Source organism: Lolium perenne, chromosome 5 (assembly GCF_019359855.2).
Source record: "Lolium perenne isolate Kyuss_39 chromosome 5, Kyuss_2.0, whole genome shotgun sequence".
NCBI classification, from domain to species: Eukaryota; Viridiplantae; Streptophyta; class Magnoliopsida; order Poales; family Poaceae; genus Lolium; species Lolium perenne.
Window position 1 is genome coordinate 9,649,194 of NC_067248.2, and position 27,217 is coordinate 9,676,410.

Below are 27,217 nucleotides of genomic sequence, written 5' to 3' on the forward strand. Positions count from 1 at the left end.
TATGCGCGCGACCAGCTGACATCCTGCCATAACCACGCTGCGGGTCGGTCGTGGCACGTTGCTGCTTCGTGGGCAGGGGGTGGCGCGGCTTCCTCCGGGTGCAGCCTCGATGCCCGGGTCGACACCACTGCTTCAAGGAGCCTTCGTGACGACCACGACCACGACGCCGACGTCGAGTCCCACAGCAACAACCGCTGGTCCCCGACGGCGCCAGACTCGCCCGTGACCAAGAAGAGGAAGCCCTCGCCGGCGCCGGCCACGGCATCGGCCGCCTGCTCCTGCGACCAGTCGTCGTCGCCCCAACGTGCCGGCGACGACGCGACGCTCCTGCAGTGCACCATCGAGAGGCCGTTCCACCTGCAGTACCTGAACCTGACAAAGGCCCTGTGCGACCGCATGGGGTGGACCACGTCGCGCGCCGCCGAGCTGAGCGTGGCAGGCGGCGGCGGCGAGCGGCGGTGGGAGGTGCGCGTCAAGGTGGGCGACAAGGGCGGCATGATCATGGCAGGGTGGGCAGGGTTCGCGCAGGACAACGGCCTCCGGGTCTCGGACGCCTGCGTCTTCAGGCCGCTCCTCCTAGCCGACGGTACCGGCGATCAGCTGGTGCAAGTCCAAGTGATCAGGGGCACCCAGTGATTGTCATCTCTCTGAGCTAGGATGGTGTCATTGCTTAATTTGTAGGACGATCATCCAAGGCACAAGTTTGTTCAGCAAATATCTGTGGTGTCACCATGTTTCGCTTGTTTCATGAAATTTGACAAACCATACTAGCTGAATATAAGTTGTTTTGTTTGGATGCTTTCAACTGTTTGGAATTCAATAATTGCCTAGCTAACAAAATAGGGGCATTTCACAAGTAGGAAACCCATGTAAATTTAGAATTTTCAATGGTGCCACATCTTCAAATTAATTTTCACACACGGTTATATGGGCGCCAATTTTTGTCATGCACCTTGGTTGGGTGGCCTTATGCTTAAAGATATTGCCCCATCCATTTACAATCTTTTAGCCCACAAAAACTTCACGGCCCATAAGAGCATTACCAACAAACATTTGGATTGCCAAAATCAACACCTTCAATGGGTTGTCCTTGCAAAACATCTTTGAGTTTGTAGACCTTTGGACACATATTGGTGTGGTGAATCTTGTTCAAGGCACGAATGATGACATCATTTGGAAATCAAAATCTTCAGGGATATACTCGGCGGCATCGGCGTACAAGGCACAATTCGAAGGCATGGCACGCTCTTATATGCCGGAGGCAGTTTGGAAGAATCGGGCTCCCACCTCGCTCTCTACCCGCCGTGAGGTAACATAATATATGAAGTTCCAAATAAATTGAATATAGTTGTAGGACACATATTTCCTACATCTCCCACTTGTCCAAAACGATTATTCAAAAATCTGTAAACCCATAGCCTTAACATGCTTACCAAACACCACCTGACTAAGAGGCTTAGTCAGGGGATCAGCAACCATATCAAAACTAGGTAGAAATTCTAAAGATACTAATTTAAGTATATTAATAACATCACGTATATAATGATATCTTCCCTCAATATGTTTACTGCCGAAGTTCACCGCCTCCCGCCAAGGTCCCCACACCCCCAGCGCCGCCACGGGTAAGGTCGATCCCGCCGCCGCCGGCACCACCCAGGCAAGGCCCGGCGGCTCCCGCCAACGGCAGCGGCAAGGGGACACGCCGGGCGCCCAATTTCTTCAGCCAGGTAAACCTCAAGTCCTCAACCATGTGATGCAAGGACGTAGTAGTCTGTGGTCAATGTCATCACTCCTCAAGGCATTAACGCTAGCTGTGGGTAGCAGGCACCAACAGAACACGAAGCAAGATATGAGCATTGAGCAGTAGCCTGTAGGGAAAATCAATCAAGCAGTACCGGAGAAAAAACATTGCCTTCTCGTGGTCGCTACGGAGGTTCACGGCTACAGCTTGGCGACGAACGTAGTCAGCTGGTCGCAGCTTCTCATCCACCAGGCTCGGCCATGTGGTATGTGTCGAGCAACCCGGCGTGGCGTGGTGCTCGGTAGAGGGTAGACAGGGGATTCATTGGGTTGCGACTCATGACGTCGGCCCCTCGCTCCCCACCAGGGGCAGCCACTGCGCTCGCGACGCCCATTCTCCTGCCTCCCGCCGCACGGTCCCCGCAGCGGCCGTGAGCCCGCCGCCACCGCTACTCCGAACGGGCGGCGCCGGCCATACGGTGCAGGCCCGTTCTGGGTTATGCTGGATGCGCACGGCGGCACGGGACGGAGGTGCGCGCCGCGTAAAACGGAGTCGAGCGAGGACCTTGCGCGCGGAGGCGGCCGTAGCGATGGGAGGGCTCCGCGTCTTCGTCCTCCATCGTTGACGCTGCCCTTGAGCTCACACATCATCCCATCGCCTTCACAGGTTTCGCCTCTGGAACACCATGGCCAAGCCCTCGCCCAGCATGCTGCCGTCGCCACCGCCCGGAAACCGCGCCCGCCTCCAACCAAGTCGCCATGGCGGCCTCCACCAGAGCATCATGGCAGCGCCCCTCTCCTCTCCTCTCCGAGCAAGAGTCAAAGTCTAAGTCACTTGTCACGCGCTAGCCGACGCGCGGCTGGGCAACCATCGTCTTGTACTTATAGTTAGAGGAGGCAAGGTATGGCTGGAGTGAGTCCGGGAAATTCTACTCTCCAAAGCTGCAACTTGCTGTTGGGAGATGACCATGAAGATGTGGGGCTGAGATGAAAAGAAGCACGGATCGCTGACATGGCAATCCTAGGGAAACCAAACGAGCAGGGATACACAATCGAGGAGGAGGCATGACTAATGAGCCTATGTGACTTCTGATTTTCTTCTGCTATTGGTAAGGAGTAGTACTATTCGCCTCTCTCTCTCTTTCTCTCATAAATGAGCTGTCATCCTGAAAACTATTCATGTCTCAAGGAAACTCGTAAATGCAACAAAACGATCCAGAACCTCTCCCATGGTTTGTTTCCAATGCTAGCAGCTTCCAACGATGGATGCTCCACAGGATCATGTAATGGATCGCTCCCGCATAAACGAGACAACTTTTATTTGATTGCCACATCTAATCTAAGCGCTATATAGAAAGCAAAACTTCCATCAACTTTCAATACTCCCACCGGCGCCGCCATCTTCCCCTAGCCTCCAACCTATCTGCATCTTATCTGGGACACGAGCGACAACATCGATGACAAAACACGTTAGGAGTCTTTATTGTTGTCAAAGGTCTCGCTCGCACGATCAAATCAACTCGCCAAAATATACATTACCTTAGTCGCCCCTTCCATCAAGTCGGTGCTAAGTAGCCAATGAGAAAACCAACCTATGTACAAGCTAGACCACTACGTGTGAGATCAATGGATTAGTATTAGCTAGCTGCAAACACACAATCTAGTGCTCCCTTGCTAGCCATTTTGTAGCATGACACTAGTGTTACAGAATTTTGACAACAAGCTTCTTATATTTCTGGACATTTTGATAAATACAGAAAAAATAATAATGGATGATAAAAAGAAGAATAAAGTGCGAACAACACAAGTATTCATCAGCGCATTGGGCCTCCCCAGTTAAAACAAGAGAGGCTATAAAAACATGATCGAGTAGAAATCTTTGTAGTCTCGTGGAATTGATGAAACAATTGTAAGAAACCAGAGGAACAAGACTTCCTATGACCACGGAGCAGGTATTCCGACGATCTGCATGTCAGGTTGCAGAATAATTGCCGACAGTGGGCTTTTCGAAGCTGACTTGTGATGCTGCTGATCTGCTGACTTGTGATGCTGCATGAAGGCTGTACGCCACACGAGACTCACGCAATCTTGGGTGTGGCCGTTAGAGATAACCATGGTGATCTACTGATCTTTTGGTTGGCGATTTGCCCCAGTATATGCATGGATTCATGTTTCCCGTTATGGAGTAGCCGCGGCGGCGCTACGCAGAGCTCGTCGATCCAGACGCGGCCAATGGTGGAGTACCGCTAGTCCTTGACACACGACCACGGGAAGCCTGCTGCGTACGCAGGGAATACCACGACCAAGGGAGCCGTGTGGTGCTCCATGCCTAGCCGTGGCTGATCGCCGGGGAGACCGCCGATCCGTTCTCCTTCATTTTGTATGAAACAGGTTATGCACATTTCGTTATCAGTGCATCGGCAGGCTCGTATGAGTTGCAGTTCATCATGAGTGGGCCAGTGTAAGCGACAGTGCTAGTCGATCAAGGTCCTGGTCAACTACGTACATGGATCTCAATCCTGGCCCAAACCGCCGGTCCTGGTCAGCTCCGAGAGAAATCAAGACAGCCTTGTACCCCTCGTTGGAAACTAGTACTGTAGACGAGATGGATCTATCTATAACTAAAACACTTCTAAAGATACAATACTTATTTTAGAACAAGGTAGTAGTAGTAAGACCCATCGTCTTTTCCTTCTAATCAAATAATTTTCATCAGCAATCTGCTACTACAAACTTCCAAATCAAAGAATAATTTCTACCACATGACAACGCAGTAACTCGTCATAAGAGTCAATCAGTTGGGTTCTAGTTTTCCAACTTATAACCATCACTCATACAAGTTTAATAAAGAAAACACTAAGAATGATTTAAATGGATGAATCTGCTCAGATACAAGCCTCTGATGTTCACCTCGAAAATTCGGCATGACATCCACAAATTTTTCGGACATCCAGAACACACAGCAGGATTATATACATCAAAATAGACTCGAGACCACATGACACAACTCATTTGACATTCAAATTTACAATAAACAACCGCAACCAATGTCTAATCAAACTGATAGACCAAAATATCAAACAACAAACTTCAATGGAAGTTAGTTTCCGCAAACAATCCTCGAATAGTTACATAAAAAACATTAAGGCGGCGTCACAAGATGCTCTCGAATCTGAATCCTGTGCTGGCCACATATACTAAGGTGCTATAAAGGTCACTGCTGCCATGGCATAGATATTGCACAGCGAACAAGGGTATATATGATGTGTTCCCCCTTGGTCTTCCAGCCTCCTTCCAAGATGCATCAGGCTTCATGAGCTAAGGTTCCAACTGCACAAGAACAAAACATCATTATTCACTGGTTTCTGACCATCTTAAAAAGAAGAAAAACAACAGTAGCAAATATCAATTCTTGGGTTTAGGCCATACGTCACTTCATGTTGTTGCAAGGTATAGGATGATGGAGAAGAAACAACATTCCTATTAACCAATTTTTATCACTTCTATTTACTATATCCTATTGAGAACATGCATCAGTACCATGTGACTGGCAAGGATTGATTCATCTTGCGGCACCTTCTGCCTTGGAAAGGATTGATTCAATGGCACCTACTATCATATTCAAAAAACCAGCATGAGATGATGCAACCAATGCTTTCATTTAGGAGAATAACAATTACAACTTGTGGATAGTAGAAGTGGACTGGTTTTATGCATCTCAGGCAAGCTAAAGCCGCAATTCAGTGTACACCAACAAACCAAACCCACCACAACAGCAGCGCAGGATGGCCACGCACCACAAACATTGCAGTTAGCATATGGATGACAAAAAGTTGGGTCATGCCAATATAAGATGAGAATTAAACAACGCCCTGATGTGAGTTCTGTAAGAAAAACAACCAGTCTGGAGCTTGGTGCTCATCAGAAAAAAAGCAGTGAGATGGCCTATACACTTTGCACAACCATGCAAAAAAGAAGAAATCCTATTCTATGTGGACATGGCCTAGCAAATGGAGAAAAGCTTACCAAGCCATAGTTTTAGTATGTGCATTCTCATCCAGGATATCTGCAGATCAACACACACTTTGACCTTTCTAAAATGAAACTTGTCACATGAGTATATGAACAGATTGAAGTTATTAGCTAAACATCCAAGCCCAAAAATTCTGAAGCGAGACATGGATAAACCTAGGAGTGACTGGGCAGCTGCACTTCCACATTCTGGACATCCACTTCGCGCCGATGCCTCTGTAGGTGGCAAAGCTAGCGGCTTCTGTCAACGAACACGGTAGCAACAATAGCATGGACTTGGGACGCCATGTATCTTGCTTCTTAGCTTCGGCAGGATCCTATCACATAGGTGAAGATGATCATTCTAGGGTACTTCTAGTGAGGTGCAGTATTTAAGTAAGATGGGCTGCAAAGTGATCTTGAGTGACAAACATGTCGTATGAACAAAATAATATAAGTACTTATTTTATCTGAAATCTGAATGGAAAATCAGCAATGTGATAAAGCAACGATATATCAAACTTTTTGAAACTTAGTCATGTTTCTAAGAACTGGAATAAGTTTATTTTTCATGACAGCTGAATGCAAAATGAGTAATATGTTATTCCTGATTTACCAAAGTGTACCCTGAGAATTTCATCTCAAAGCCTTGTACTTCACTGGCCCATGTTTCAAAATTTAGGTACAGCACACATACGCACCAAATCTCAACTTCAACTTATACCACCAGAACCGTGTACTGGTATCTACCGTAAATTATACATTGGCAGTTGCTTATTGTTATTGCAGGATTGCACAAACTGCAATACACAAGATGAAGAGTATTATAGATTATGAAACTGTTGATATTATCACTCGCAACTTAGAACTTCATCAGTTCATTACACCAGTATGCTGGCACTGCTAGACCAACAGTAAGAGAGAACTCATTGTTCTATATTTCTGTACATCCTTCGACGCAGCTCTGTTTTTTTTTCCAATGTCATATAAAATGGCGAGTACAACTATCAGAAAACATGAGGAAAATATAGCATCTTTGTCTATGATAATATGATTATATCGTACAACACTCTCAGTAATATAGTACACAATGGGCCTCTATATGAACTGATAGTAGAAACCAAATTAAGATTTGTCGATTGATATGAAAGCTTACAGTTTTGTATGGTCGAGTCCTTGTTCTTAAAAGTCATGCATTGGATTGATGCTTCAAGCCAACTGCACTGCAGAGTTGAGCCAATCGCAACCTTGCTACTAGTTCCTATTTCTACTGCCCAATGATTTGAACAACATCAGTAACTCAAGATGCAATAGTTCAACTTAAAGATACCGAGTCAGCACTTCATACACAACAACTTACAAACCAATATCAAAGTCAGCCACCAATTAATGATAGCCGCAGCTAAACCATTCAAGTAGTTTGGACTAATACAAACTCATCTAGTTTCAAAACAAGAAAAAAATATTGTCATTCTAATTTGTCAAAACATGCAAGTGAAAGGGTACCCAAACCCAACTGTTCATACACCCAAGGGCCAGATCTATTTAGGTGACAACACAAACAAATCGTTCGTCACAAACAAGATGGTAGGCAATTATGGAAGTTCTATTCCTTTGGCATAAACTTGATCAAAGGAAAGTACCAAATCAGAAATAACTACCACTAGCAAAGTCTAAACCTCATAGGAAACATGCAAACCATAAGTCACAGGGGAAGGGAAACATGCCCAGAAGGACGTCATGACCAACAATGGACAGCACAAAACGTACACACATCCGTGGCACGATCGACACAACTTATCCCCAACTAAAGACAAACTCATCCCCAACTTATTCCTCGTATTGAGCAAGAGCATAATGCACAGAGATCAACAACATGGCAAATATAAGCAATTCCCCAACTGCAGCTACTACAAAATGAACAATACATGATTCTTTACTAGGAGTAAGATCCTAAACACCATATCGATAACTAGCCAAACAAGAACACAAGTTTAACCTACTTGCAAAGATTAGAAGGTGATTGTGTTTCGGTGTGACCGAGTTAGCATGCCCACTAGTAATAGATAAGAGATACCATTGTAGCCAGCACCAACACAACAATGACATGGATATTTCTTTAACACCAAAATAACCACTTATTTGCCAAACAAATGAACATCTCTAGGAGTAGGAAATTGTACCTCTTCATTCATAAGTTGGAAATCCTACACCAACATGATAATCTTGTACTGTTCGTGCACTATAATTGATCAATGCTTCCTCAATCCTATTAAGAAAGAATTGAAAATAGAAAGTTACAGGCAGCGCAAGAATATTATGATCTTCAACAGTAGGGATACATAGCTAGGAACGAATTGTTCCACCAAACTAGTAAGAAGATTAACCTTCAGACTGAAGCAACAAAGCAAACTAGTAAGATGGTTTTCCTATTAGAGTTTCAATGCCAATACTCTGAAATGTAAGTATAGGAAGATTCAGACTTTCATGACCCTACTGGAGATAGTATTGAACATGACTAGCCGAGGAAGAAAACTGAAGGAACTACCAGAGCAAAACATGTTGCTATTTCATCTGCATTTTATCTAAGAATTATATTTTCCATATTTTGGTTTTGCAGTTAAACATGGAAATATTTTCCATCTTTTGTTGACTCAGATCATTTAGCAACAAATGATGAACCCGTATGGTTGTGTACATAAATACAAAGGAGGAGACAAGTAGATCGCCCAAGAGAGATTTTTCCATTCTACCTCTACTCTGCTCTTCCATTGTTGGGTCCATGGAGCTCATCACCACGGCACTGTTGCTTCAGAGAATGAGTAGGAGGTGGTGGTGTAGTGACATGTGCACCACAACACTGGTAGAGCCCCTAGTGCCCCTTTTTCCTCACCTCGTCTTCTGATCGTGTTCCTAGCAACATACCATTGTCTGGTTGTTACATGCTATAGCTCCTCCCAGTCTATTAAGCGCAGAGGACCGTTCAGGCAAGTGACCCGGTGAAAACCAGCAGAACCGCGGTTCGACCGGTGGTTTAAGGAGAAAACCAGCTTGCCAGATAGCCGGTCGAACCGCTGGAAATATTCGCGCGAAAAATGAAATGATGGTACCAAGAATCGAACGTGCGTCTCCTGCTGTCGCGCACTCCTACCAATTCAGCTACCATTTTGTCATGTACAGACCTGACACAGGATGGTTTTGTACATAATCAACACGCTAGCACCAAAAAAAATGACACAAGTTTGTTTTGTACATGACCGGTACACGTGATGGGCTTCGTGTTCCAGCTTTGCACTCCATGGCATACATTGTGTGTTAGCTGTTTCCTTGCTTCCCCTCAAAAACGAAAATAAGCTGTTTACTACTTACTATGTTTTGCTTTGCATGCAAAATTGCATACATGTGTGTATATACTTGGCTGCCTCGGACATGGTAAAGTCAAAAAATAGGTGCTCAGCTGCTCACTAATTTATCATGTTATTATGTGAATTATTATGGAAAACTGCAATTCTAAAATATTTTTGCATAAACTTTTTGGGAATTATACCAAGAGATCACATAGTACCAGAATTGGTATAAGACGATTGCAACACAAACTTTTTGGGAATTTAGACTAATAGAGTTGCTAACTAGCAGCATTAACCACCATAGGCAGATATGGAAGCATACATAGGAGTACCACAAATTTACCATCTCAATTACAGGAACACATAGCAGACCAAAAAGCATAAGTATAACCAAATAAAACCAGTACCTTGGTGGTGCTCTCATAAGCTCATCATAGTGTCTAAGTGCATGTAAGCACTTGGCCATCAACCCACCACAATGCCTGACGCGCCCTGATTCTCCAGGTCACACTCAACCAAGTCCAGCCTCAAGAGAGTGACACTCCACCCTTTGCCAGCAACAGCCGCTCCATCCTCAGGACTATTCCCTGTCACATAAATGATATGGTCATAATGAAAACTTATGAAGACGGGTAGAAATTTATCACAAACCGGTACGATATAGCAGATACTCTCTATCACAATTGTGAACAAGACAACATGAATTAAATAACAATGTCATCTCAAAGTAACAAGCAAGATATAGCATATGAGTATTCACTTGAAATCATAACTCAAAATAAGGTCACCCTAAAAGTGAAAGAACAACCACAATGCTTGGCAAGTAGAAAACAAAAAAAACTTAAAGCTAGTTGACTAGTGCATGAATCAATCATCAAGAAACAGGGACATAATAAATCCCTAATTTACACAAGATTAGAAGGCGGTTATGTTTTGGTGTGCCTAAAACCAAAAAGATGGACTAATATTAGCTGAGCATGCCTAATTGCACTAGATTTTTTAGAGATAAATCATGCTGCCAACACAAAATTAAAATGATGAAGAATCGCGACACGACACAAGATTCATTTTATACAGAAATAAAATTGCATGGAGCAAAAAGACGAACCCCTCCGCACATTGGCAGGGGACAGAATAGCCGCGGCTCGATGCCCAATAAAGCAACAAAAGGATTACGAGGAGCTCACCGGAGAGGGGTGTAGGCAAGGCCAAGACAACACCACCACCACAGTAGCAACACAATGATTAGCTTAGTGAAGCCCAGAGCTAGCCAAGCCTACTACCGAACACGAAGCATGGTGGGCCACAGCCAGCCCAACAGCAATGCCGGATCCCCCGGTGGAAGACGCTGGCAGCAGCTCCATGCTGCGTGGACATGCATTGTCTGAGACCAACGCCCATTAACGACAACGTCGTTAGCGCAGGAGACCGGTGGTGGGTTCTATGGTGCTTCATTGACCTAAAAAATCACCAATAGGTGTTACGAATTTGAATTGGATCTTTGTAAAGGATCTAATTTCATAAGTATAAACTACTTGAGCATAAGCGCGAATAAAAGAGCATAAGTCAAAGGGGAATAAACCAACTACCTAGGTGGTCCTCTTGTGTAGGATCATTGTAGTATCTAAGCAGCCATGAGTACTTGGCTGCCACAATGCCCAACTAGCAGCATAAGCACCGCAGTGCAGATCTAGAAGCATACATAGGAGTACCACAAATTTACCATCTCAATTTCAGGGAAACATATACCATACCAATTAATCATAAGTACAACCAAATAAACCTAGTACCTTGGCGGTGCTCCTGTAAGCTCATCATAACGTTTAAGCGCAGGTAAGCACTTGGCCGCCACAATGCCAGACTTGCCCTGATTTTTCAGGTCACACTCAACCAAGTACAGCCTCAAGACAGTGACGTTGCTCCCTTCGCCCAGCTATAGCCCCTCCGTGCTCATGACTACTCGCTGTCACAAAAATGAAATGGTCATAATAAGATCTTAAGAGGATGGGTAGCAATTTATCACAAACCAGTACGATATAAAGGATATTTCTATCAGTCTAGGACTAGCTCAATGGTGAAATGACAACATGAAATAAGTAACAATATTGTTTCTTAAAAACCAGCAAAATCTATAGCAAGATATTATCTCACTAGAAAGATGGATATTCTCTTAATTGAAAATCGTACCTCAAATACAAGTCCTCCTAAAGATGAAAGCGCAAGTGCTCAACCACAAGTCCATTTTATGTAATGTATATGCAAGTGCTAGTGGAGCAGTGCTACACTCAATCATCAAGAAACAAGGTACATAATTAATTTTGACATGATTAGAAGGTGATTCTGTTATGGTGTGACCAAACCCAGAAACATGACAAACGAGTTGAGCATGCCCAGCTACACAAAATTCTACAGAGATAATAAAACCAAAAGAAAACTAAAATGCAGCCGAACAGATATTATGGTTTAATTTTTTACAGCATCAAAATAACCTGGGAGTAGAGTTGTGAACCACGCCGCACAAAGGCGTGGAAGAAAATTACCACAGCTCAAATGAGCACATGTACGAAAAAAATGAGAACAAGTCACAGGGAAATAAGCCCAGTACATTTGAGGTACTCTCGTACGATCATTGTAGTATCTAATGGGCTGTAAGTACTTGGCCGCCACAATACAAAGTCGTTCAGCTTCTCCAGGTCGCACTCAACAAACATAATGGTGAAGTCTAGGACTACCACAATGGTGAAAAGGACACTATGAAATAAAATAACAATGTTGTTTCTTAATAATCAACACTAAATATAACATGGATATTGTCTCACTTGGGAATCGTAGCTCAAATACACGTCATCTTAAAAACGAAGGCTCAACCACAAAGTTCATTTCATGGAATGTCGACAATTGAAACCTTGCTGCTAGTTGACTACTGCTACACTCAATCATCAAGAAAGAAGGTACATGATATTAATTTTCGCAAGATTAGAAGGTGTTTATGTTTTCTTTTGGCCAAAACTACCAACATGACAAACTAGTTGAGCATGCCCAGCTGAAGTAGATTGTTTCTTTAGAGATAATATTGCAGCCAACACGAAATTAAAATGGTGCAGAACATATCTCAGGATTCCATTTCTTACAACCTCAAAAACATATGCAACAAGAACGCTCTTTACACACTTGAGGGGAAAGAGATTGTAGCATCCAACACAATTACTCTCAATCTACTTCTTGCTAAAATTGCTCGCCAAAACTGTATACCAAAACCATACAGTCAACAGAACCTGCAAACAACAAGGTAAATTCACAACCAAACGATTGTGTTGCACAACATGCAACCAAGGAATAATCAATTAGTGCAAGGCAGGCAGCAGGAGGCACCTAGTGGTTCGTTCTTATCCCAGGCGGCGGCATGCGGTCTAGTAGAGGAGGAAGTTACCATCATGTACCCAGGCGCCCTACTGAACCTTCATGCACGGCGCCATCAATGCTGCCGCCGACACTTGGGTCTACCAGCACAACTGCACCCAATCATGAACTTTCTACAGAGAGCAGACAAGTGAAGCTAGGGTTAAATTTCGCCACAAAGAAAATGAAGAAGCCACAGCCTCTTAATCAGCAAAAGGGATCCGAACAGGTCTAGGAGGATGTGAGGCTCACCGCCATGTGCCGGCAGTCAGCAGTCTAAGTCCATCGTATGAGAGCCTAAGCAGCAATAGCAGCAGCCAAGCCACCCATTTTCCAGCTTCAAGGCACCATCCACATTCAGGATAAGTGGCGGCAAGAAAATCTGTAATCATGAATGAAGAGAATAATTAGAAGAGAAAACTCGGAGTGTTGATGTATCTAGAAACACTCATGCTACTTCCTTGTGTTGCGGTTGAAACCATTTGATTCATGATAAACTAACAAAGAGTGTAGATATATTATCAACACGAGGACATCAATCTAGGTGTTTCCATTAATTCAGAAACCTAAGAATATAATCTACAAAATTACTACACGTTTATCAGTTTTTCCGGATCCTCGTTTGCTAGTTAGATAATTTTTTGCTAAAGTAGCACATAAACCTAAGCAGAAACAGTCCCATTTATTCACCAAAAGAGATGAATGAACTCAAGAACACCTAAATCAAATACTCAACCTTGTGTGCTGTTTACAAGGTAAAAGGCAGGCAGGAGGCACTGGGTCGTTCTTGTCCCCAGCTGCATCCTAGTGAAGGAAGTCATCCTGAACCCACCTAGTTTGCACCTCCAAGGCACGCTCCAATAGTAAGGAAAAGTGGCCACAAGAAATTCTGTGATAAAAAACGAAGAGGATGATTAGAACTCAATACTACTAATTTAATCAAAGCGTCGAGAAACATTTGTTAAGATGTCATTCTCCATGAACAAAGAAGCCAAGAAATATACAAATTTGAGCAATCTTGTATATACTTCCAGAGACTATGCATACAACAGACTATACATTTAAAAATAAAAGGAGAGGAGAGGAATCATAAGAGCAGCCCTATGCATGCAGAAAAATCGGAGACCTGAAAGCACAAGTGGGGTACTGGTCCACCCTCCAACACCGCCTCCTGGTACGCTCGGCTTGGTGCTATTCAACCCCGGTATGATCTGAACCTGAAAGCAATAAAAGTTGTCAGTTATGTTGATTCATAAGCAGCACCAAAAAAATAACACAAGAGATGCTCATCCATTCCGTTTGGTCTATAATTGCAATATACAATGTAATTCAATTCTTATATGAGTTGCAATATATGCCAGCAAAGCTTAAATACAAACATCTCATGTCTCATCTATTTAAAATCAGGCCATCAGCATATGAATATGACATTTGTAGAACCCGCTTTATAAGAGTGTCATAAGACAGTTGTGAACTTGAGGTTACACCATTTTAGCAACTGTGCACTAAGCCAGAAAACTAAATTAGCAATGGTCAGGTTGAAACTAGCTCGAACCTTTCTGTGCAGCAACAATTGCGTGGCAGCCAGAATATCACAGATTGATCAGAGAAGGCAGCGGGATGCACCTTACTACGAGTCGTTCTTGTCTCCGGCGTTGTCCAGGTCACTCTCCTCAACCCGCAAGGCAATTATTCAGTTATAACTTATAAGGCACACCGCATATTCATCTGTGATGATAAACAAAGAGAGCCATTAGAAGAGAAGCAAGTAATTACAGAAAATCTAGAACGGGTCATGAATGAGTAGAGTGGCCTATCAAACTCTACGTTTGAAGGTTAATTTAGTATCATATCAAATCAACTTTTTGTTGGGTGGGTAGCAAAAATAAAATATCGAATAATATCTGATGCAAGGCATGCTCCATATTGATCTGTGATGTCAAAGAAAGATAGAAATTATAAGAGAAGCAAGTAATTGCAGAAAATCTAGAGCGGCTAATTAATGAAAAACGTTTAATTTACAATGATGCATGCAGAACACACTTGGATGATGGAACACCTTTACATCCCAGCATTTGTAGTGAAGAAAACTGGAAACTCGTATCCATGCAAGCATACATGTGACAGTCCAAAAAAAAAGAGATGCTAACTGAGAGAGAAAGAGAGACCTTTCGTATGGTGGTCATGGTTCTAGTAGAATAATAAAACAGGTGCATCTCGGCCCCACGGACGGTGCGGCCATCAGGAGGTCGGATGTACAGCAGCAGCACCACCACAAGTACCGCAGCAGGAACCTGAGACAAGTTGAGGCAATTGCGGTGTAAAGATATGAAGTGGAAGAGTAAAGTCTGTAATGAAGCTTAAATTCGTAAGAAAGCAGTAGGGTTGAAGAGAGTAGGACTACCTCATCCCCATAGTGTTGATGCCAAGCATCAGGACTCGGGGACGGGAGTGTTCTCTGTGCCAAGAGAGATCACCACCCAGCGGTCTACTTGGGCGTGACAGACAAGTGGAAGACTGGCTCCAGGGGTGCATCCAGCGCCAATGTCGATGTTGAGCCATTGAATTTTCTGGAAAAATCTCGCTGCCCATGGTTAAAACGTTGTGGTTAGACAAGTAACCCATTCGACGAGGAACAAAAAAAAAAAGGTCACAGATCTACTTCATTATAAGCAAAACAGGGTGCATACAATACAATCATCACTATTAAAAAGGCCATTGGATGGATATTCATGGAGATGACAAGGCTTGAACTGCGATGGTAAGTTGAAATTCTAAAAAACTGTAGTGCTTCCTTTGCTGTTAACGTTGGAGATGGCTGGTTAAAATGATGTAAATTCATCTGCTAAATAAGGCCTTCCCCTTGCATAACCCGGGCGAGTGACATAGATGCATATTACTGGGTGCAGTGGGATGACTTGATAAAGATACAAGATTAGCGGTGCGAAACTATAGTCGTGAGGTACATGTACAAAAATTCAATAGAATATCTGTCGTTAATTTGGAGGATTGTTATGCATCTAGCCAAAAGCCGGGTCTGCTGTGGCATATATATCAGGTGAAGAATTAGATGGGCTGCTGATGAGAAATAGTGAGATAAATGCAAGATCGTCCATCCCAGCGTGAATCACAAGCAAGCAACTGTGCAGGATGTGTCCCCAAATCAGTTGTTGAGCGTGCATGAAAGTGCAGAGATCAATTACCTCGCATGTTGTGAGGCGGATGTGAGTACATACATCCGTGGGAAGCAACGTGAGTAGAGACACACACAGAAAGAGTATTTTCAGTCAAGGTGATACTAGACCTTCTGCTTTTGTAGCCGGAGTGGGTACTTATGAGACTTTTTTCACCACCTTGCCGGATAGTGTGGTAAAGGATGATCTTGTCCCAAATTCGTCCCCGGTGGCTAGAGTTGTTGTTACTGGTGAGGCGGTTACTACAGTTGTTATTCAGAAGCAAATGGCGCGGAGGTGCCCGGCCAAGCCTCAGTGGAAGTGGGAGGCTGTCCCGCATGGAGATAATGTTTTTCTCATTAGTTTCCCATCCTTTGAGGACCTTGATGTGGTGGATGGAATCCAGATGGCGGTTCCAGGTTTTAACTCCCAGATGTCTGTCTCTGTTTGGAAGCCTACGGATGTGCCACACAAGTTTGAGCTTGAACAGGTTTGGCTGCATGTGGAGGGAGTGCCGCATAATGTTCGCCATTTTTGGGGTTTGTGGGCTGTTGGATCGCTGATGGGGAAGACTCTGGATGTTGATCTCCTCAGTTTGAGGCGCAGAGGAGTCGTTCGGGTTCTGGTCGCCATGTTTGACACTACTAAATTCGGTAAAAAGGATGCGGCGACCTTTGTGAAATCTGATGTGGTAGTGAAACTAAAGGGCTACGAGTTCCGTTTCAGTCGTGAGTCACCTTCTTATGTTCCTGAGGCAGATTTTGTTCCTTTTGTTTGGAGGAAGAAGGATGGCGATGGAGATGGAGGAAAAGGGAAGGAGCATGAGGATGCGATGGATACATCTGAGTTCGCGCAGGGCACATCAGATACAGTAATGCACCAGGCTCAGGGTTCTAGTTCCTCGACAGTGGCACCAGTTGGGTCTTCTCAGGTTGCTGCGGTCCTTCATGCAGTCACGCCTTTTAACTCCGATCCGAAGACTCCCCGGGGTATTGCTCTTGTGGCGGCTTTGCGTAAGTCGCATCCGTCGTTGGAGCGACGGTCGCCGACGGCTCTTGTGGGCTCGGACATGCAGCCACCTTTATCTTTGGTGGACGGACATTTTTCTTCGAAGGCGGTCACCGCGGAGGAGCTGAGTGTGGCGCTTTCCTCAGTGTCTTCTCCTTCGCAGCGATTGGTGGTGCAGGATGTGGCGTCGGAGGCTCTCGCCAAGAAGGTCCAAGTGACGCCGTCTACATCACGCGGGCGGCGAAACGTTCTTGGTCGGACCAGGCCTTCTCCGCCGCCAGGGGATGCTGCTCTTGCTTCCCACCCTGCTCACGGGCCGGGTGGAGGGCAGCTGTTACCGGCGCATGCAGGCGTGGATGGTGGTGAGCAGCAGATCCCGGCCGTTGGTGAGCAGCAGCTCACAGTCGTTGGGGAGCAGCGGCTCAAGTCTGTAAGTGAGCAAAAGCATACATACGTTCGTGAGCAGCAGCTCACATGCGCTGGGGAGCAGCAGCTCACGTCCATGTGTGAGCATGCACTCAAGTACGTTGGGGAGAAGCAGTTTACTTCCGCTCCTCTTGAGCACGGTCAGCGCGTGGCCGGGGCTGCACCTGCAGGTCGCGATGGAGAGCAGCAGCTCCTCCTTGCTGCTGACCAGACAGAGCGCCATGGGCCGGCGCGAGGCTGCGTTGGGGAGCAGCAGCTCCCCCTTACGGCTGACCAGCCAGTGTCACGTGGGCCGGCGAGTGGCGTCTCCCTGCCTGGGGCCGTCGCCGATAGGGTGCTTCGGCTGGAGATGGTGGTGCCACGCGAGGGGAAGGGCGGGAGCTCGGAGGCGGTAGCTACGGTGGGGTCGGAGCCCACCGTCGCTGCTATAGCTCCAAGCTCGCCCCCCCTAGCCACGACGCCAAGGTCTCCGACGGTGACCACTGGGAGGGTGTCTACTCCGACCTCGCCTTCCCCGGTGGTCACTCCTCTTCGTCAACCGCTACACGCCACGCCGTCTCGCCGCAGCATGCGGCAAGTGACGGCTACAGATGGGGCGTTGGCCTCAGACGAGGATTCGTTGTCCAGGGCAATGAGGCGCAAGGCGGCCTCTAACTTGGACTCGACAGGTTCAGAACCATCCTCCAAGTCTTTTCTTAATTTTTCTACACAATCTATATCTGCGAAGTTGAATAGTGTAGGTGTTTCTTTGGGTTCTTCTGTGGGTACGGTCAATGTGTCGGCTAATGCTTTGAGACATATGGAGTTTGATCGATTAAAAGTCACTCCTAAGGTTTCTAGTAAGCCGGATATCTCACCTGTAGATGAGGATGAGCTGTATTCCGATACAGATGGTCAGCTCCTTTCTCATCTAGTTGGAGAGGTATCTGAGGTGGGTTTGGATGAGGCGGTGCTTAACTCAGTCTATGATCTGAAAGCTTCCAGCCGAAAATCTAAATCTTCCTCCACAAAAAAGACTGCTAGACCCTCTAAGAAGGCTAAGGTGTCAAAATCAACTGTTGTTTCCTAATGAATGGCATGTTTAAAAACAGCAGAGGTCTTCGAGACTTGGCTAAACACTTGCACATTGCAGAATGCATTAGTGATCATTCTTTAGATTTTATTGCTATCTCAGAGACCGGTAGAAGGGATTTCTCAAGAAGTTTGCTCCAACGCCTTTCTGGCGGGGTGGACTTTACTTGGGTCTCCCGACCACCGCGGGGTCGTTCTGGGGGCATGTTAATTGGGGTCCGTGACTCCTCCATGGAAGTGTTGCATATTTCGGGTGGAGACTATCATATAAAGCTCCATATCCGCAATAGGACCGACAATTTCGTGTGGAGTTTGGTCTCAGTTTATGGGGCTGCTCAACCTGAATTTAAACCTGCTTTTCTTCGTGAATTGGTTAATCTTACAAAGGATAATCCACACCCAATCATTATTGGGGGGGATTTCAATTTGTTATGATTTCCTCATGAGAAGAGTAGAGGCCATTTCGACCATCATTGGTCTTTCATGTTCAATGCTGTCATCGATAGTCTGGACTTGAGAGAGGTTACAATGTGTGGCAGGCAATTCACTTGGGCAAATTCCCTTTCGCCTACTACATATGAGAAGTTGGATCGCGTACTAATGGATTCTGAATGGGAATTGAAATACCCTATGGTTTCTGTACGCGCTTTACCTCGTATTGAGTCTTTATCGGATCATGCTCCCATTCTAATCACCACTGGCAATCATAGGCCTTTGAGCAAACGTCCGTTCAAATTTGAACTTGGATGGCTCAACAGGGAAGGATTTGTCGATCTGGTGAGGACAGTATGGGAGAAACCGGTTGCTGGCCTTGACCCTATTCAAAGGTGGAATAACAAATTACGCGCTACGCGTAGATACCTTGGAGGATGGGCAAGACACATGACTGGGCAGCTAAAAAATGAGAAGCTCCAATTGTCTTCAATTATAGATGATATTGAGGCTCTAGCGGAGGTGAGACCACTAACTACACATGAAATTGAACTGAAAAGTCAATCAAATGCAAAGTTAGCTGGGATTCTCCGTGAGGAGGAACTCAAGTGGTATCAACGATCGAAAGCTCAATTTCTTCTGGAGGGAGATTCGAATACAAGATACTTCCATAGTGTAGCCAATGGCAGACACAGGAAGAAACTTATTCATTCTTTAGTACAAGAAGAGGGCACTATCGAAGGTCACGAGCGGCTCAAATCTTATATTACAAATTATTACAAAGGCCTGTTTGGTGAACCTGAGGAATGTAATCTGTCAATGGATGAGAACCGGATAGATGACATACCTCAAGTTTCTGCCGAGGAAAATGCTTTTCTTACCGCCCCATATTCGGAGGAGGAAGTAAAGAAAGCAATTTTCCAAATGGAGCACAACAAAGCGCCAGGTCCGGATGGTTTCCCAGCAGAGTTTTATCAGACATTCTGGGACATAATCAAAAAGGACATGATGGATCTTTTTGCGGTGCTTCATGTGGGCCAACTAGAGCTCTTCCGTATAAATTTCGGAGAGATCATTTTATTGCCTAAGGTTAATGAGGCTGAAAGGATTCAACAATATAGGCCGATTTGCCTTCTTAATGTTTGTTTCAAGATTTTTACAAAAGCAGCTACTATTAGGCTTAATTCTGTAGCCGACCACGTGGTTCGCCCTACTCAAACGGCGTTCATGCAAGGAAGATATATCCTCGATGGGGTTGTTACCTTGCATGAAACAGTTCATGAGTTACATCGTAAAAAGATGAGTGGTGTTATCCTAAAGATCGACTTCGAAAAGGCCTATGATAAAGTTAAGTGGTCTTTCCTTCAGCAAACCCTCAGAATGAAAGGTTTTTCTGAGGAGTGGCGAGCTCTAATTCATAACTTTGTTTTTGGAGGAAGTGTCGCCATTAAAGTCAATGATGACGTTGGTAGATATTTTCAAACAAAAAAAGGTTTAAGGCAAGGTGATCCGCTATCCCCTATTCTGTTTAATATTGTGGCGGATATGCTTGCGATCATGATAGAGCGTGCTAAAGCAGATGGGCAAATTGAAGGAGTGGTTCCCCATCTCGTGGATGGTCGATTGTCTATCCTTCAATACGCCGATGATACGATTCTCTTTATGGAACATGACCTCGATAAAGCAAGAAATATGAAGCTGATCTTATCAGCTTTCGAGCAACTATCGGGATTGAAGATTAATTTCCATAAAAGTGAATTGTTTTGTTTCGGTGAGGCCCAAGACGATGCAAACCTTTATGCCGAACTATTTGGCTGCGGGTTGGGCCAGTTTCCTATCTCATACTTAGGTATCCCGATTCATTTCCGGAGACTTACGTTGGCAGAATGGAAACATGTCGAGGAAAGATTGCAAAAACGGTTAAGTAGTTGGAAAGGTAAATTGCTATCCCTAGGTGGAAGATTGGTACTCATTAATTCAGTATTAACCAATATGGTACTGTATATGATATCATTCTTCCAAATCCCAAAAGGTGTCTTGCGTCGCTTAGATTATTTGCGATCAAGATTTTTTTGGCAAGGGGATAGCGAAAAAAAGAAATACCGGCTTACTAAGTGGGGAGTTGTTTGTCGGCCGAAAGATCAAGGAGGGCTCGGTGTTCATGACCTTCAGGTTAAGAACAGGGCCCTGCTTGGGAAGTGGCTGGCTAAACTACTCACTGAAGAAGGGGTGTGGCAAACCATTTTGAAGAGAAAGTATGTTGGTTCAAAGGCAATATCCCAGGTCTCATGGAAACCCGGGGATTCACACTTTTGGGCTGGCCTGATGGCGACGAAGAGATACTTCTTCCCATTTGGATCTTTCTTGATCAATGATGGGACACAAATAAGATTTTGGGAGGATAAATGGCTTGGAGATTACCCTCTCCGACAACAATATCCAGCCTTATATAATATTGTGCGTCATAAAGGTGATACCTTATCCAAGGTAATGGAGTCTTCTCCACCTAATATGACGTTCAGAAGAAATCTTAATGGACAAAGGCTAGCATCATGGAATACCCTATTGCAGCGTTTGGAAGCTATCCAGCTGACAAATGGGCCAGATGTTTTTAGATGGAATCTAAATGAGAATGGAATATTCTCTGTTGAATCCATGTATACGGCCTTGATCCAACCCGTCGAGCCGGTATCTAATAATAAGCTAATTTGGAAGATGAAGATACCTCTGAAGACTAAGGTCTTTGCTTGGTATCTTCGTCGGGGGGTCATTCTTACTAAAGACAACCTTGCTAAACGCAACTGGCAAGGAAGTAAATCGTGTGTTTTTTGTCATCAAGATGAGACAATCAAACACTTTTTCTTCCAGTGCCGGTTTGCAAAGTCTATATGGTCAATCATCCAAATGAGTTCTACCTTATATCCACCACGTAGCGTTCCCAATATCTTTGGTAATTGGCTTAATGGGGTGGACCATAGGTACAAAACACTTATTAGGGTGGGAGCGATTGCTGTTATTTGGTCGCTGTGGCTATGTAGAAATGACAAGGTTTTTAATAACACAAATGCTAATCTTTTGCAGGTTGTCTACCGGTGCACCAGTTTGCTCCGTTCATGGTCGTTGCTGCAGCGTATGGAGGACCGCGACCTCTTTACGGAGGTGTGTACACGGTTGGAGGACACGGCGAAGGATTTTATTTCCCTACATGGGTGGCGGCATAGTCTCAGGATTGCTCCACCGATACCTTAGTATTCCATGCTGCGTCCTGCGTTCTTCTTTTCGTTTGGTCAAACATGGAATTGTCTGCTATTTGTGTTGCGGCTGTGTGCATCTTAGCTATGCAGAGGCCGGGTGTAATACTTAAACCTTTTAAGTAATGAAATCGCCCTTTATCGAAAAGGTAGCGATGGGATTTTCACCTGGCGTGGTCGGGGCGGAGTGGCATCAGGAGCATGCAGCAGGTCCAACCGTAAAGAGGAGAAGGTCGGTCGGGGAGGTGGTCGCCGGCTGCAGCATCCTGGTCAGGCCACCACCAGGTCGATCCCCTTGCCGGCGTTCCTGCGCGCGGCGCCGAGAGCTACGGTCTGCCCGCCCTTGTTGTCCCCGTTGCTGTGGAGGGAGGGCGGCCGGCGAGGGAGGGAGGGAGGGGCCGCGGCGAGGGGAAGGTGGCGGAGGGACGGCGAGATCGATCAGGGATAGCAGAAAGCAGAGGTGGTTGGGTTCAGCAACGCAATTAGTTTGAGGGTGGGGAATTGTGGGCGGCATATACGTACTTATTAGGTGCTGCTTGGGTTCAGCAACGCAATTACTGTGACTCCTCGGGAGCTGGGCCTCTGCATGGCCGTTAGATTTAGATTTAGATTTAGCCCAGATGGATCTACGGCTCGAATCGAGTTTAACAGGGGGGCGATCCACGCAAACGCAATCAGTGGCATCTAATTGGCTCGACGGATTCGGGATGAGTGGCACCCTACCCTTGGGGCCAAATATTCGTTTACCACATTTGATCTCGTCCTCTACCTACCTACCACAACATCCTTCAATGGGTTGTCCTTGCAAAACATCTTTGAGTTTGTAGACCTTTGGACACATATTGGTGTGGTGAATCTTGTTCAAGGTACGAATGATGACATCATTTGGAAATCAAAATCTTCAGGGATATACTCGGCGGCATCGGCGTACAAGGCACAATTCGAAGGCATGGCACGCTCTTATATGCCGGAGGTAGTTTGGAAGAATTGGGCTCCCACCTCGCTGTCTACCCGCCGTGAGGTAACATAATATATGAAGTTCCAAATAAATTGAATATAGTTGTAGGACACATATTTCCTACATCTCCCACTTGTCCAAAACGATTATTCAAAAATCTGTAAACCCATAGCCTTAACATGCTTACCAAACACCACCTGACTAAGAGGCTTAGTCAGGGGATCAGCAACCATATCAACACTAGGTAGAAATTCTAAAGATACTAATTTAAGTATATTAATAACATCACGTATATAATGATATCTTCCCTCAATATGTTTACTGCCGAAGTTCACCGCCTCCCGCCAAGGTCCCCACACCCCCAGCGCCGCCACGGGTAAGGACGATCCTGCCGCCGCCGGCACCACCCAGGCAAGGCCCGGCGGCTCCCGCCAACGGCAGCGGCAAGGGGACACGCCGGGCGCCCAATTTCTTCAGCCAGGTAAACCTCAAGTCCTCAACCATGTGATGCAAGGACGTAGTAGTCTGTGGTCAATGTCATCACTCCTCAAGGCATTAACGCTAGCTGTGGGTAGCAGGCACCAACAGAACACGAAGCAAGATATGAGCATTGAGCAGTAGCCTGTAGGGAAAATCAATCAAGCAGTACGGGAGAAAAAACATTGCCTTCTCGTGGTCGCTACGGAGGTTCAAGGCTATAGCTTGGCGACGAACGTAGTCAGCTGGTCGTAGCTTCTCATCCACCAGGCTCGGCCATGTGATATGTGTCGAGCAACCCGGCGTGGCGTGGTGCTCGGTAGAGGGTAGACAGGGGATTCATTGGGTTGCGACTCGTGACGTCGGCCCCTCGCTCCCCACCAGGGGCAGCCACTGCGCTCGCGACGCCCATTCTCCTGCCTCCCGCCGCACGGTCCCCGCAGCGGCCGTGAGCCCGCCGCCACCGCTACTCCGAACGGGCGGCGCCGGCCATACGGTGCAGGCCCGTTCTGGGTTATGCTGGATGCGCACGGCGGCACGGGACGGAGGTGCGCGCCGCGTAAAACGGAGTCGAGCGAGGACCTTGCGCGCGGAGGCGGCCGTAGCGATGGGAGGGCTCCGCGTCTTCGTCCTCCATCGTTGACGCTGCCCTTGAGCTCACACATCATCCCATCGCCTTCACAGGTTTCGCCTCTGGAACACCATGGCCAAGCCCTCGCCCAGCATGCTGCCGTCGCCACCGCCCGGAAACCGCGCCCGCCTCCAACCAAGTCGCCATGGCGGCCTCCACCAGAGCATCATGGCAGCGCCCCTCTCCTCTCCTCTCCGAGCAAGAGTCAATGTCTAAGTCACTTGTCACGCGCTAGCCGACGCGCGGCTGGGCAACCACCGTCTTGTACTTATAGTTAGAGGAGGCAAGGTATGGCTGGAGTGAGTCCGGGAAATTCTACTCTCCAAAGCTGCAACTTGCTGTTGGGAGATGACCATGAAGATGTGGGGCTGAGATGAAAAGAAGCACGGATCGCTGACATGGCAATCCTAGGGAAACCAAACGAGCAGGGATACACAATCGAGGAGGAGGCATGACTAATGAGCCTATGTGACTTCTGATTTTCTTCTGCTTTTGGTAAGGAGTAGTACTATTCGCCTCTCTCTCTCTTTCTCTCATAAATGAGCTGTCATCCTGAAAACTATTCATGTCTCAAGGAAACTCGTAAATGCAACAAAACGATCCAGAACCTCTCCCATGGTTTGTTTCCAATGCTAGCAGCTTCCAACGATGGATGCTCCACAGGATCATGTAATGGATCGCTCCCGCATAAACGAGACAACTTTTATTTGATTGCCACATCTAATCTAAGCGCTATATAGAAAGCAAAACTTCCATCAACTTTCAATACTCCCACCGGCGCCGCCATCTTCCCCTAGCCTCCAACCTATCTGCATCTTATCTGGGACACGAGCGACAACATCGATGACAAAACACGTTAGGAGTCTTTATTGTTGTCAAAGGTCTCGCCGCACGATCAAATCAACTCGCCAAAATATACATTACCTTAGTCGCCCCTTCCATCAAGTCGGTGCTAAGTAGCCAATGAGAAAACCAACCTATGTACAAGCTAGACCACTACGTGTGAGATCAATGGATTAGTATTAGCTAGCTGCAAACACACAATCTAGTGCTCCCTTGCTAGCCATTTTGTAGCATGACACTAGTGTTACAGAATTTTGACAACAAGCTTCTTATATTTCTGGACATTTTGATAAATACAGAAAAAATAATAATGGATGATAAAAAGAAGAATAAAGTGCGAACAACACAAGTATTCATCAGCGCATTGGGCCTCCCCAGTTAAAACAAGAGAGGCTATAAAAACATGATCGAGTAGAAATCTTTGTAGTCTCGTGGAATTGATGAAACAATTGTAAGAAACCAGAGGAACAAGACTTCCTATGACCACGGAGCAGGTATTCCGACGATCTGCATGTCAGGTTGCAGAATAATTGCCGACAGTGGGCTTTTCGAAGCTGACTTGTGATGCTGCTGATCTGCTGACTTGTGATGCTGCATGAAGGCTGTACGCCACACGAGACTCACGCAATCTTGGGTGTGGCCGTTAGAGATAACCATGGTGATCTACTGATCTTTTGGTTGGCGATTTGCCCCAGTATATGCATGGATTCATGTTTCCCGTTATGGAGTAGCCGCGGCGGCGCTACGCAGAGCTCGTCGATCCAGACGCGGCCAATGGTGGAGTACCGCTAGTCCTTGACACACGACCACGGGAAGCCTGCTGCGTACGCAGGGAATACCACGACCAAGGGAGCCGTGTGGTGCTCCATGCCTAGCCGTGGCTGATCGCCGGGGAGACCGCCGATCCGTTCTCCTTCATTTTGTATGAAACAGGTTATGCACATTTCGTTATCAGTGCATCGGCAGGCTCGTATGAGTTGCAGTTCATCATGAGTGGGCCAGTGTAAGCGACAGTGCTAGTCGATCAAGGTCCTGGTCAGCTACGTACATGGATCTCAATCCTGGCCAAAACCGCCGGTCCTGGTAAGCTCCGAGAGAAATCAAGACAGCCTTGTACCCCTCGTCGGAAACTAGTACTGTAGACGAGATGGATCTATCTATAACTAAAACACTTCTAAAGATACAATACTTATTTTAGAACAAGGTAGTAGTAGTAAGACCCATCGTCTTTTCCTTCTAATCAAATAATTTTCATCAGCAATCTGCTACTACAAACTTCCAAATCAAAGAATAATTTCTACCACATGACAACGCAGTAACTCGTCATAAGAGTCAATCAGTTGGGTTCTAGTTTTCCAACTTATAACCATCACTCATACAAGTTTAATAAAGAAAACACTAAGAATGATTTAAATGGATGAATCTGCTCAGATACAAGCCTCTGATGTTCACCTCGAAAATTCGGCATGACATCCACAAATTTTTCGGACATCCAGAACACACAGCAGGATTATATACATCAAAATAGACTCGAGACCACATGACACAACTCATTTGACATTCAAATTTACAATAAACAACCGCAACCAATGTCTAATCAAACTGATAGACCAAAATATCAAACAACAAACTTCAATGGAAGTTAGTTTCATAAACAATCCTCGAATAGTTACATAAAAAACATTAAGGCGGCGTCACAAGATGCTCTCGAATCTGAATCCTGTGCTGGCCACATATACTAAGGTGCTATAAAGGTCACTGCTGCCATGGCATAGATATTGCACAGCGAACATTGTTGCAAGGTATAGGATGATGGAGAAGAAACAACATTCCTATTAACCAATTTTTATCACTTCTATTTACTATATCCTATTGAGAACATGCATCAGTACCATGTGACTGGCAAGGATTGATTCATCTTGTGGCACCTTCTGCCTTGGAAAGGATTGATTCAATGGCACCTACTATCATATTCAAAAAACCAGCATGAGATGATGCAACCAATGCTTTCATTTAGGAGAATAACAATCACAACTTGTGGATAGTAGAAGTGGACTGGTTTTATGCATCTCAGGCAAGCTAAAGCCGCAATTCAGTGTACACCAACAAACCAAACCCACCACAACAGCAGCGCAGGATGGCCACGCACCACAAACATTGCAGTTAGCATATGGATGACAAAAAGTTGGGTCATGCCAATATAAGATGAGAATTAAACAACGCCCTGATGTGAGTTCTGTAAGAAAAACAACCAGTCTGGAGCTTGGTGCTCATCAGAAAAAAAGCAGTGAGATGGCCTATACACTTTGCACAACCATGCAAAAAAGAAGAAATCCTATTCTATGTGGACATGGCCTAGCAAATGGAGAAAAGCTTACCAAGCCATAGTTTTAGTACGTGCATTCTCATCCAGGATATCTGCAGATCAACACACACTTTGACCTTTCTAA

At 45.6% G+C, this 27,217-nt stretch overlaps 2 long non-coding RNA genes across 5 annotated transcripts; both read right to left on the reverse strand.

Moving 5' to 3' along the window:
* Positions 1-6,002: 6,002 nt before the first annotated feature.
* LOC127299006 (uncharacterized) lies at positions 6,003-8,706 on the reverse strand. Of its 2 annotated transcripts, none has more exons than XR_007850271.2 (4): positions 8,505-8,706; positions 7,935-8,020; positions 6,908-7,018; positions 6,003-6,089 (listed from the first exon to the last, which is right to left on the reverse strand). It is a non-coding gene; the product is annotated as an uncharacterized lncRNA (long non-coding RNA). The 2 variants fall into 2 exon arrangements; XR_007850270.2 differs by having other exon boundaries at positions 6,908-7,021.
* Positions 8,707-9,592: 886 nt separating this feature from the next.
* LOC127298998 (uncharacterized) lies at positions 9,593-14,205 on the reverse strand. 3 transcript variants are annotated; one of them, XR_007850253.2, is made up of 9 exons: positions 14,124-14,205; positions 13,624-13,714; positions 13,330-13,386; positions 12,750-12,879; positions 12,471-12,631; positions 10,889-11,061; positions 10,688-10,788; positions 10,286-10,557; positions 9,593-9,685 (listed from the first exon to the last, which is right to left on the reverse strand). It is a non-coding gene; the product is annotated as an uncharacterized lncRNA (long non-coding RNA). The 3 variants fall into 3 exon arrangements; XR_011744544.1 differs by having other exon boundaries at positions 14,053-14,181; XR_011744545.1 differs by lacking the exon at positions 13,330-13,386.
* Positions 14,206-27,217: the final 13,012 nt, after the last annotated feature.